This window comes from Esox lucius, chromosome 19, assembly GCF_011004845.1.
Source record: "Esox lucius isolate fEsoLuc1 chromosome 19, fEsoLuc1.pri, whole genome shotgun sequence".
In the NCBI taxonomy this organism is placed as follows: Eukaryota; Metazoa; Chordata; class Actinopteri; order Esociformes; family Esocidae; genus Esox; species Esox lucius.
Genome location: NC_047587.1, coordinates 18293180 through 18306874, shown reverse-complemented (window position 1 = coordinate 18306874; position 13695 = coordinate 18293180). Strand labels below are relative to the sequence as shown.

Sequence of the window (13695 nt, the reverse complement as noted above, 5' to 3'; positions counted from 1 at the left end):
GTGTGTGTGTGTTAGTACTGTGACTTGACTTGAAACTTATAAGGACTCGACTTGACTTGCTTAGGGTGAACCCTTGACTTGACTTGACTTGCTTGATTTATCTGAACTGTGACTTGAGACTTGACTCGAGACTTGATGGTTAAGACTTGAGACTTGCTTGGACTTGACCATGTGTGACTTGTCCCCATCTCTGCTGTTAAGAGTGATCCTGAACTCCTTCACATCAATCATACTTTTCCTTTCCTCCTTCCTGTTTGCACAGCTGCTTACAACCTGATCTGCTCAAATGCTTTGCTGCTCCTCACTGACTGGGAACAGCTAGAGAAGCCCGAAGAGCATTCTCCTCTCATTTTCTCACAGTCCCTCTCCTTCCTCATACACACATAAACAACCCAGGATTTTACACACACTTGCTGAATACTGACAAAGGACTTGTACGTGCATACATACTAATGCATATCAATTAGTCACAGTGATCCTGGCCTCACCAGCTTGCGAATTACTGCATAGGCAGAAATATATGTGTGCAGACACTTATTCTGATTGGACCACAATTTTTGGACCTTTTTTTCCCCATTTACTGCATAATTAAACCTGTTAACAGACAAACACAAACACACACATACTGTTTTATGTGCTTTGACATCTGTCTGAAGTGTGTGGAAATGCTGTTCCGCTTTGATTGTGCTCTACCTACATATTCTCTCTCCTAGAGCTGAGAGTTGACAGAGAGAAATGTGGTGAAAATAGTAATGGCATATGATACAATCACTATGTACAGTGCACGAAACGTAACATTTATAGAACACATACAGCGTTTAAACAAACATCAGACCAGGAGGGCTGTGGAGTCACTGGGTTCACAAGAGGGGGCGTGGACAGTTTATGAGTCACAACAGAGTATGGAGCTGCTGAGTGGAGCTCCACAAACCAGGAAATAAAAGCTGCTGTGTGGAGCTACACAAACCAGGAAATAAAAGCTGCTGGGTGGAGCTCCACAAACCAGGAAATGAAAGCTGGTGGGTCTCCAAACATCTAGTGGCCAAAAGGCTATTTGAATATTGACATTAAAGACACCCGATCATGTCAAACAGTCACATCTTGTCATCAGGAAGACACTTGACAACAATGATATAGAAGAAGCCTTCAATGTAAATGGCTGTGCCCTCACAGACTCCATAATAGAAGGTGTATAGGTGTACATCCTCTCACCTTCTAAAATAGTTTCCTATCTTGACTTTCTTTCAGACACTGATGTGATGAAACAAAAAAAACACAGGATGGATCTGGGATCTTTCATCAGTTTTATACAGTTCTTTGTGGTCAGTCCAAAGTAACGCAGAACACTGTTGACTGTTAAGATGGCCCTTGTAAGGTTGAAATAGGCAGCACATGTTCCTCATCTCACTCCTCAAAGTACATCTTTAATCTTCAACAAACAAGTTTACATGGCAGAACTGCTGCGGTTAATCGTGGTGGTCTACTTTCTGTCCTACAACTCCTCCACAGGACACATTGAGCCTGAAAGAAAGAAGAAAAACAAAAAACTCTTTGCTTTCACACAAAAAAAAAACATGGTGAGGAATGTGAGACTGTAATTTAAGTGTCAACCTGTGTTTGCGCGGAGCGTGCTACTGTTGCACCCACAAGTAGCCTCTGATGAATAAGCCATTGGGCCAAGCCTGCTGAGATCGGAAGCCCTGTCACAGTCCATTACAGGACCCAGATGCAGGGACAAGCCAGGGTCTGTGGTGCCTCTCAGGGCCCTAACTGGAGCGCACCACACTGCACAGCACCTCTGCCCCAGACCAGCCATGACCCACCTCGCGCTGCCCTCACAGATCTGTTTCTGCTGTCTGTTTCTGCTGTCATTGATACTGTCATTGGGGGAGCTGGCCAAGAAGCTGAAACTGGGGTGCCTCTGACTTACAATACAGACATATCCAGACTGCCTGAGCTTTCACCTTCCTCACTGACTGCTGCCCAGGATCGCGTGGCTGGGCATTTGTGTTCGCACCCACTGTATCCCTGGGCCAAAAACCGAGGAAGCACGTTAATCTAGGCCTAGTGAGGGTTTAGGAGCAAAGACGCATAGAGGCAGAGTAGACAGAGTAGCCAGAGTAAAGTGGGATGGAGAAGTGAGGGAGGGAGATGGAGAGAGGGGGAATGGTCCCTTGCACACACTCAATGACCCTCCTTGAAGTACATGAACTTTACAGTAACACATGCAGGGGATAACAAGCTGCAGCCCAGCTCAGATCACACACGCAAACACACACATGCAGTGCAGACACTTTAAACCCCTGGCTTATTCTATCAGCAGCTTAAAAGAACCAGGCACAGAGCCGCCATGGAAGTTCAGTTAGAAGGAGGTCCACTTTTGAGGGTCGTGCAGGGTCATACACCAAAAAGCAGGCAAATGGGGGGTCTGTTTGCAATAGTTTTAGAAAAATATAACCCTAAAATTCCTATCCTCACAACAATTGCTCTGTAGAGGGGGAGTCCGCCTGTCTCTTTTTCTCCACCACTCCTTATTCATCTCTCTATCAGGCATCTAGTTGGAGAAGAGGATGGGGTTGTAATTAAAATGAAATACAAGGTCATAAAGTTTTGAGAGGATCTGAAACGTTAAAAGGGCCGACCCACCTCAGAGGACATAAAACTTCCATTTCCCGGGGGACCATTTAAAGTTTCCCCAGATAGAACCCCAGTGGAAGGATGGAGGAGAAGAAAAGGACGCAGTTTGGTATGGCGCAATCAGTAATCGGAATTAGGATTGTCTGGTGAGGCCAGGGACCGTATTGCCCAGGGAAAGGAAATGTAAAGTGTTGTGCAAGAGAAGTGTGTGAGTGTAATAATGTGTGTGTGTGTGTGTGTATGTCATGGCATGCGTTTGATAGCAACACTATTCGGTCCATATGTACGCTACAGTGACTACGGGACGGAACACTCGGCACACTACGTCTCCCAGTGGCCCCTGAACATGCCTGTCTTCTGACTAAGGCGGAATGTGTGAATGGCGTCTGGTCTGGCTGGTCAGAATGTCGGGACTGGGTCCGTCAGCCGGCACTGGGATGCATTTAGCCTTACACCCCCTGCTGCTGTGGCCCCTGCTCATACTCCGCCACGGCCTTAACTCATCACTGACTCCACCCTTCCCGAGACTCGCCAGATGATTTTCCCTTGTTAAAAAAAGAAAAGAAAGAAAGAAACGAGAAAAAACGAAGAACAAAGAAATAAGAACAAACTAGTTCTGGTTTCCGAGTGGGAAGGATGACGTCGTCCGCTGCAACAGGGCCGTAAAAAGACTCTCCTGACCGGAGAGTATGAGAGTCGTCAGTGACGTGATGCCGGGGCCAACCAGCCAGAGACAGGCCAGAGCCAGTGGAGTTGTGTGATGTTGCTGCCGTTGTGAAGTTGGAGGTTTAAAGGACCCGTAAGTCATTTATCAGCTATGCCGGGGAGTAATTGCACCTCTGTAATCGTGTCCTTGGCAGGCGATGTGCTCGCTCTTTAAGTCGTCTGAGCAAACGTCTGAACAAAAGTAATTGCTGACAATCTGCGTGTATAGAGGGAGCAAGCGAGTGAAGCCTGTTAGGGAGGAGTGGAGGTTGTGGTAAAGAGGTGAGTGGGGAGGGTGTTGTTAATATAGCTCCTGTTGCAGCAGGAATGTTCAACCCAAACAGGGTGAGGTTACAGATCTAGGATCAGCTTCCATTTCCCCAATACCTGGTACAACCACTAGTGGGGGAACATTCTAAACTGACCGAAGATAAGCATCTATGGGAAAACACCTCATTTTTAGGTTGTTCCAAATGGCCATAATCAGCAAATGGGTTCATCAACCTTGCTACTGGTCCTAACCCACGTCCCCTGTCTGGTCAATGTCCAGGACAGTCTTGCAATACCTAACATCAAATACATCTGACTGGTCCTAACCCACATCATCTGTCTGGTCAATGTTCTGGAGAGTCTTACAATACCTACAATCAAATACATCTGACTGGTCCTAAGCCTGCATTACAACCACTGTTGACGGCCAATTATAGCTACTTAATATTTATGTATTTGTGTTCATGTACACCCTGTTCTTCTCCCCTCACTAATGTTGTCATAGCAAATTACATCTATGGTCCTGTCTCTTTGCAGCAACTCCTAACGACTTCGGGAGACTTGAAGATAGCAGTGATTCCTCTTCAAAGGCATCCATACAAGGCCATTCAGCTTTTTCCCACCCTGTCTTTTTCCCGAACAGGAAGTCACTTCAGTCAATGTGAATGAGGGCATGCTCTTTCACCTGATGACCTCAATTAGCTTCGCAGACGCCCATACCACATGGGCTTTCCCTTTCCCGGGCAACGCTAGCCAGTCTGCATTACCCTCGTGTTTTCCTCAGGTAGCAACAGAGGGAAGGCTAGAACCTAGACTGTGGTGGTCAGCTTGGTGAAAAAAAGAGGACCTGTCCCACATTTAAGCTATTGTCCCAATTTAAGCTATTGTAATTTTACTCTTCACTCCACTCCACATTTTACTCATTGAGCAGGTTCTCTTGTCCAGAAAAACTAAAAAGAGCAACTGAATGAGCCCTAAGATTCAATACAGCAACATTTTGGTTACTGGTCAGATGATCTGCACTCTACTAGAGTCTAGTTTAATCAGGTATACGCAATTATACTTTAGTGTAAATCTACTTTTCCCAACAAGTCTAGTGTGTTATACTTTAGTCAACTCTAGTGTAGTTGACTGTATTTTATTATACTCTGCTAACCAAGGAAATCCTAGACAGAATACTGTTATTTTAAGAGTCCCTCCCCCTTCACACACACACATACACAGCCACTTTCACTGTCATACTCTCCCTTTCTGCTTTTTTGCTGTTAGAGAGACAGCAGCACTGTCCTGTTCCACTCATATCCCTGAAAGTCGGAAAAAGAGTGACGCGACAGACTTACTGTAATAGAGAGACAGAGATAGAGAAAGAGAATGAGACAAAAAAGCTAGAAAGTGGGAGGTGTGCATCTGAAATGGAATTCTATTCCCTATGTAGAGTACTCATTTCAATTCCGACCCAAAATACAAGATCACAGTAATGAGCTAAATGTCAAAGAGGGTCACATGGGTACAGTGTTGAATACACTGGTACAGTAGCTAGCAGTGACTCAAGCGCTGGGACTGGGATAAGGCAGGCAGGCATTTGAAGAATGGGGTGACTCTTTGGTTCTGTATGATGTGATTCTCAGGCTGTGTGTGGTGAACCTCTCTAAGAAGGGCTTTGCCACCGGGCCCTGTAAAAGCCTGTCTGTTATTGCACGTTTCTAGGCGCTAGGTGCTTTTTATTGCTGCACTAGGGCTCACAAAAAAGACTTGGGGCCAAATAGGTGCATAATGGTGGTGTGCCAAGCCCAACTGGCTCCTTGGCTCTTGGGTGATGATGACGGCTGGTTGAGAGGGAACAGTTGACAGCATGGCTGTGGTTGGCTCCTCTGAGCAGACAGACGGATGGACAGGCACACAGATAGACAGACGGAGAGACGGACGGACAGACAGACAGACATAAATATGTCTGGGTGATCTCTTTCAAGCACGGTGTCCTCTGCTTTACCTCCCATGCTTTCCCCCCCCGTCCCCGTCCCCCCCACCCCGCCAGACTGTAATAACCATGTCTCAGTGGCACGGGCAGACGGAGGGTGGATATCTGTACTGTGTGTCTTTACAAGCAAAAGGACTCAACGGGCAAACAGATTGCCAGTTACTGTGAAGCAAACAGGCTCATTGTCGCCTAGGCCTGACATAGATATATGGAAAGATGCAGGTATGGAGAGATGGATGAATGGAAAGATGGAAAGATGAGAAGGCGCAGCGTTCTCATCTCTGGAGCGTGGTAGTCCTTTATCCCTCCTCCTATCTGCATTGGGAGTCACACATGGTTCACATAACAACAATCTTTCTTCTCATATCCTCGGCCATTTAGAGCTACATGCAAAGACGGAAATGAGGCCTACACTGCTGCACAGAGGTTGAATGCTAAAGTGCAGGCGGACACGGCATCAGTAGAGCTGCTCACAATCAGACACTCACATGCAAGTATTGGCGCAGGCAAGCATATACAGTGGATATAAAAAGTCTACACACCGCTGTTAAAATGCCAGGTTCTTGTGATGTAAAAGAATGAGACAAAGATAAATAATTCTTATCCACTTTTAATGTGACCTATAATGTGAACAATTCAATTGAAAAACAGACTGAAATCTTCGAGGGGGACAAATGAAAAATAAAAACCTTACAATAACCAGGTTGCGTTAGTGCACACCCTCCTATAACTGGGGATATGGCTGTGTTCAGAATTAACCAATCACATTCAAACTCATGTTAAATAGAAGTCATTACACACTTGCCATCATTTAAAGTGACTCTGATTAATCAAATAATAGCTGTTCTAGTAGGATTTTCCTGACATTTTCTTAGTTGCATCTCAGAGCAAAAGCCATGGTCCACAGAGACCGTCCAAAGCATCAGAGGGATCTGATTAATGAAAGATATCAGTCAGGAGAAGGGTACAAAATAATTTCCAAAGCATTAGATATACCATGGAACACAATAAAGGGAGTCATCATCAAGTGGAGAAAATATGGTACAACAGAGACATTACCAAGAACTAGACGTCCCTCCAAAATTAATGAAAAGATGAGAAGAAAACTGGTCAGGGAGGCTTGCAAGAGGCCTATAGCAACATTAAAAGAAACTGCAGGAATTTCTGGCAAGTACTGGCTGTGTGCTACATGTGACAACAATCTCCTGTATTCTTCATATGAATGGGCTATGGGGTAGGTTGGCAAGACGGTGCCTTTTCTTACAAAGAAAAACATCCAAGCCCGGCTGAAGTTTGCAAAAACAAAAATCCCCCAAAAGCATGTGGTAAAATGTGTTATAGTCTGATAAAACCAAGGTTGAACTTTTTGGCCTTAATTCCAAAAGGTGTGTTTGTTGCAAAAACAACATTCCACATCACCCAAAGAACACCATACCCACAGTGAAACATGGTGGTGGTAGCATCATGCTTTGGGGCTTTTTTTCTTCAGCTGGAACTGGGGCCTTAGTCAGGGTGGAGGGAATTATCTACAGTTCCTTATACCACCTTCAGGCATCCGTTAGAAAGCTGAAGATTAAGTTCACCATTCAGCATGACAATGGCCCAAAGCACACATCCAAATCCACAAAAGCATGGCTTCACCAGAAGAAGATTAATGTTTTGGAATGCCCAGCAATAGCGCAGACCTGAATCCAACTGAAGATGTGCCATGCTAATAGACTCCTACCCAAAAAGACTGAGTGCTGTAATAAAATCAAAAGGTGCTTCAACAAAGTTCTAGTTTAAGGGTCTGCACTTATGCAACCAGGTTATTGTGAGTTTTAAATTTTTCCCCCTCAAAGATTTCAGTTTGTTTTTCAATTGAATTGTTCACCTTATAGGTCACATTAAAGGTGGAAAAAGTTTTGACATGATTTATCTTTGTCTCATTCTTTTACATCACAATAACCTGGCATTTTAACAGGGGTGTATAGACTTTTTATATCCACTCTACACACACACAGATTTAGAATTGATAAATGTGTCACAGAGGTCTCCAAGCAATAATTAGGACCTCAAACCAAAACCAACAAACGGATGACTTTAATAACTGTGTCCCAGTGGCACAGGCAGACAAAGGGGGGGAGATTTGTTCTTTATTTTTAGATATGCGCACAGATTAAACTGGAAAGTATTTTCTCATCTCTCGTAAACTACTCTTCCTTCTGCCTTACTCCCCATTCCTTCCCTCAGACAGTGATGGAGAACAGTGCCTTAGCAGGGGTTCTCCCGTTAACATGCTCCTCATAACTCTCCCCCCCGCGATTCCTCTCTCAGACGTCACAGTCCCAGCCTTTTTCCACAGTCATCCTCGCCAGGCCCCTGACATCATCACCCAGACAGAGTCATCCTCCCCCTGCTGAAGCAGTGTGATACACTGAGCTGTGCAGAGGCATCTAGTTCAGGGAGCCTCTGTGCCCCAGTCACACTCAAACATCGGATCAGATGCAGGAAAACAAAGCCAAAACAAGCTGTCAGAACACCCCCCCCCCCCCGTAAACACACACACGCACACACAGCAAAAAAACCAACTGGTTGATATGTCACACCTTCTTTTCACTCAAATCTCTCAAAAACATGAATGTTTGAAAATCACGCTCAAAAGGTCAACCAAAAAGAAGCCAGCCCATCTTGGAACTGGGCCCAGGGCTTTGATAGCATCAAGGAGGTCTCTGACATGACATCGCTTCCTTGGCCTCTTTCTCCCCACATCCTTAGCTGTTTCCACATCCCCCCACTGTCCTCCCCCTTGTAGATCACCTCATCCCTGGCCTGGGGCAGACACGGCCCTCTGGGTTTTATAAGGCTTCAGCTCTCTGACCCATGCCGGTGTCTACTAAGTCTCAAAGCAGGAGGCTACAGCTACTGTTACGCTCCCTGTCTCCTTTTATAACCGTTCTATATAGGCTTCCAGTCCTGAGGACTGAGATGTAAAACCTCAAGGCCAATATCAATAAAGTGTCGAAAGATAAGAGGGCTGATCTAGGAACAGATTCCCAGTTGCTCAGAAAGTCTTCTTCAGGGTGATCATTAAAAACAACAGCATTCTAGATGAGCCCTCCTCATCGACAAGGTTTTATGAATACAGGTCCAGTACGAGTGGAATAGATGCTGTACACCGATGGGTGTTTTACTTGACTAGCAGCTTTGATTGAAGGTTCTGTCCTCACTAAGTAACTGTTCAAAAAGAAAATGAGGGTCTCATGTTCTTTGACTTTTAAGATTGTGAAGTTAACAGAAGACAGACAAAATGGAGACAGGGGAGTAGTGCAAATGAAGAGATAGAGATAGAGTAAAAAAGAAAGAGAGAGAAGAGAGAAAGTGGAAGGGAAAGGAAAGTGATAAATGTAAAAGTACAGGGTAGTTAATCACAGAGCAACATGCAGTGAGTTATGTTCACATCAAACAACTTCACACTTCAAATGGAACGTTTGGAGAGTTTTGTCGTCTTTCTGGGACTTTCAAGACACCAGAAGCAGCAGTTTGTGAGAACTAATTGTCTATTATGTATAAAGAATTATGGAGGGAGATATACACTTGAACCCATATTACGTGATGAAAAACATATGGCCGGACTGAGACATGCCGCTCTCCACAAGAAATCACCTAACGTTTTGGAAAATTGATTTTCCAAAACAAGATGTCTCTCCCTTCCCACTCACCCTCTCCCATCCTCCCCTCGTCTGTCTCTCACTTTCTATCACTCCTGCCCAGCCGTTCCTTTGTCTCTTTCTCATCGTTCCCTCTATACGTTAATCTACTGTATAACTCTCCCTCCCATCTCTGGTGGAAAACAGGATGTCAGCGGTAATGGCAAATATCTTCCGTAATAATGGGGGTGAAATGGAATAGTGGCAGACCAAGCATGCTATTTAATAATCAGAATGAAGGAAAGAGCCTCTGGGAACATGACGAAGAGGGCTACGGCAAGAGCCTGGCACAATCCCAGCTCCTCTGGATACAGGGAAACATGATAGCAGGCATTTTAGTTTCGGACCCCCCCCCCCCCCAACACCACCAACTCCACAGCCCTTTTCCCCTCCCTCAAAGTGTGTCACATTAGCAGACTTTGCAGAGTGGAGACGGGACCACAGCGGTAGCTCTGTGTGGCTTAGAGAGACCAGGGCTAACAGGACTAGTGTGGGGTCTCTTGGGGTCAGGAGAGGTCGAGGTTTACTGTGAGATGGAGGGGCTATGTTTTTGTCTAGAGGACGGGGGGGGGGGGTTGTAGGTGGGAGAAAAATCTATTGAGCAGAAGAAAACGGTGGAAAAGTCAGGCTGTCAAGCAGATCTGACGAGGTACAGCATGGCTAGGGGATCCCCTGCCACTCTGTCAGGAGTCGCCTCCATATATCACTCAACTAAACACCAAGCCTCCTTAATCACAGTAAAGCTCTGCTAATAAAAGTACCGTGTACAGAAAGGCATTTGCGGTCACAGGAGATTATCTACCTATACGGTTCCTATTGTTGGTTGATGGAAGAATAGCCCCCAGGTTTTACCTTTTCAGTGCTGCAGCCACAGAAGGGAAAGCCTTTACAGCACAGCGTTTATGTTGTTAGCATACCTCAAGAGCTGCCTCTCGCTTGTCTTTGTGTGTGTGTGTGTGTGTGTGTGTGGATGCGCGCACGCATGCATGTCTCAGTCAGACCGGTGTTTAAACGTGGTTGATAAGATCTAGTGGGCCTAGCGAAGCTAGATTAGTCGAAGGACCTCGCTTTTCTTCTCAAGAATGTTTGTAGAATTGGAACAGAACTGGACTATCTTCATCTGAAGTGGTTCAGAATACTAGGGGCACAATCTTCTCATTTCTCTTTCCTGAAAGTAGCTTATTCAACCCAACAACACTGCTTACCTCACTAAGCTGACGAGGTTGATAAGACTGGGTAAAAAAAGCAGCTGTTCTAGGCATTGTTGTGCGATGAAACCCATTCAGACATATCAAGCGGTATAGCTGACAGGGCTTCATTTAAACCATACCTGGTGGCCATACCACATCATGTTTTCTTCCTCAGGTCTTAAGTTTCGGTCCGAACAAAAGCCCCAAACCTTACATTAAGCAATGCTTACACTTTGGATCCTGCATTCCTCCATTTCTTAAATCATGCTACAGTGCTTACTGTTTGGCATTAACCCTTAAAAGCCATTAGGGGGTTGCAAACGAAAGCAACACCACAGTGTTCAAATTCTAGTACAATGTGTTTTAGCATAGATGAAAGGATGAAAAGGCTTCTGAGATATTACCCAATTTTAGAGTGCTTATCTAGGATCAGGTCCTAATTCTCCATGTCATATTATTCTTTAACATCTAAAAGGGAAAACAGATCCTGAATCAGCACACTTCGATGATGCTAAATCCATTAGGTCTCTGTTGTGTCCCCTGTGAAAATCACAGAGCTACGGGTTATGCTAATGTGTGTGTTACTGTATACGATGGACAGCATATCTCTTGTATCTCTGTGGGATTTCAACAAGGTGGAAACATATGGACGGCCAGGATCAACAAGGTTATGGTAATGCTGTTGACTTGGCCATGATTTAATACTGTGTTAACATGGAAGAGGACAGCCATCCTATGGCTGGACAAACACAACTATAGCCCAAAGCAGAGGGCCTTAAAAGGATATCCCCATGCTGGCCCACACTCACACTCTGGGAGGACAGGAGAGAGGAGACCCTCCCAATGTCATCTGAGATAACATCCGCTTGGCACTCATCTGATCTGGTCCACCTATGTATTCCGTTCCGATTTCTGCTTCTTGTTTCTAACAGCATCACTGACAGATCATTTTCAACATGTCACATTCCTTAATTCCCTTCCTGTTCAAATAAAAGTACAAATAACTGTTGCAAGCTTTTAACAATTTTACGAGAGAGCTAGAACTGTGAAATTTGAATAGGGAGTGACGAAGGTGGCCGGGATTCTCGGATTGTTCTTTACTGTGACAATAGGAGTGAACATGACATTCATAAAGAGTGTCTTCACCTGCTGTGCACATTTCTTTAACCTGGCTTAGGTTGGAGACCAAATGTGAAATCAGACGGTGGACGCATTTCATCAAAATGAGGCAAGACTCCCCACTCACTTGAATACTGTATGCTATTTTCTGTTGATAAATACACTGCTGACATGAAACTGCACTGTCCTAATATCATAACACTGAGTCCTAAAGAAAAGACAAACTTAAGCCAAATAAGAACATACAAGACCATATCTACTGTGTATCTGTGTAAGCAAAAGCACTCAAGGGGCAAACCAACTGCCAGTTAGTGCAAAGCCAACCGTGTGGTTGTACGGTAGCCTACACCTGACAATGAAGGTATGGGTTAGGGTTAGCATAAAAGTATGGAGTGATGGATGAATGGAAAGATGTGGAGATGAAAAGGCGCAGCATCTTTGGAACTCTGTAGTCCTTTATCCCTCCTCCTATCTGCATTGGGAGTCACACATGGTTCACATAACAACGATCATTCTTCTCATATCCTCGGCCATTTAGAGCTACATGCAAAGACGGAAATGAGGCCTACACTGCTGCACAGAGGTTGAATGCTAAAGGGCAGGCGGACACGGCATCAGTAGAGCAGCTCACAATCAGACACTCACATGCAAGTATTCACACATGCAAACATATATATGTCACGGGTTGGATATTAATTGTGCATGTATTTTGATTATGTTTGTGACTTGATCTACTGTGATTTTGGTTTGGATATTGTGTGTGGTTTAGTGTTGTGATTGGTGTTTTGGTTGTAGTGCTTTTGTGTTATTTTTCTATTCGTTAATTGGCTAACAACCCGTGAACTTCGACCTGTACAATGAGGCTATTGATTGGACTGTAGAATAAGAACAGGAAATAAAGACCGGACACCGAGAAGGAGAGGAGCAGAAGGCTACCGGAGACAGCTCGAAGCGGTGGAAGAGATTACCACGTGAGACACAAGATCTACGAGCCAGAGGATCCACGCAGGATCCCGTATACCCATAAGGCTAGACGTGCGCACCCCGGGGAATGGGCTACTACTGCCTGTGACCCGGACAGAGTGTGAGTACGCTAACGTGGAGAGATTGTTGCGCTTTGTTGTTTGGGTATACGGAGAGCGGTTGTCCTGTATGTAGGGTCCTGGTCGTGGAGGACAGACGTGGTATACTCCTCTGGAGTGACCGTTTTGAGCCTAGTTAATAGAACACCAGACTGGCACATTGTCTTCCTCTGTTTTCCGGTTTAGCCCTTTCCTGCCAGTTAGACGAAGGCCGAATTCCGGTGGAAAGAAGCGGATTGCTCGGCTGGTCGCGGGTGTACGCTACATCTCAGGGACTGGGACATTTGCATAGATATGGTTTTTCATATATATTTTATTGCTCGATGTTTTAAGTATTGTAATGTAATTTATTGTTAATGTAAATACCTATTGAAGTTGTGGTGAAATAAAATATTGATTAAAGTATAGCTTCGCCTTTGGGATACTTTATATACTGCTCCTCCCTCCAAACGAAGCTGAGCATAGTTTGTAGTCTGATGAGAAGTTATTGTAACTTTTGGTTGAGTTCCTAGAGCTCTTGTTAATTCTAGGTGGCGTTGTCGATAGGAAAAATAGATTAGCCCAACCTGGTCACATCTGGCGTTGTCGATAGGAAAAATAGATTAGCCCAACCTGGTCACACACACACACACACACACACACACACAGACACACACACAGAGTTAGAATTGATAAATGTGAGTTCTCCAAGCAACAGTAAGGAGCTCCAACTAAAACCAGCAAACGAGTGTACAGTAAACTGACCTACATCAGGCACATACTGGTTGTGAAGGTGATGACTTACTCTGATACAATGTTAAGTGCCTAGAGGCCTACATAAATGAGATCTCATTATTGTAATCACTATGATTATTAGAGGAAGGTAATCCAGCATCCCTGCCTTAGGGTCCATTGCAAAATATTCAGACTGCTTGATGGATGACAGCTCATCCTGCTTCCCTGGTTTCGACTATGATAAACTATTCCTGCTCCTTTAAGAAAACAATATCTCCCTGCAAAATTAGCATGCCGACCATATGGAATAT

At 44.7% G+C, this 13695-nt stretch overlaps 1 protein-coding gene and 1 long non-coding RNA gene across 3 annotated transcripts in view; one reads left to right on the top strand and one right to left on the bottom strand.

Annotated features, from left to right (window-relative positions):
• Window positions 1–13695, bottom strand: part of LOC109614689 — a 371347-nt gene that overhangs the window by 39856 nt on the left and 317796 nt on the right. The gene's annotated exons all lie outside the window — the stretch shown is intronic.
• On the top strand, window positions 12268–13077 carry LOC117593347. Its single transcript, XR_004574789.1, has 2 exons — window positions 12268–12672; window positions 12857–13077. It is a non-coding gene; the product is annotated as an uncharacterized LOC117593347 (long non-coding RNA).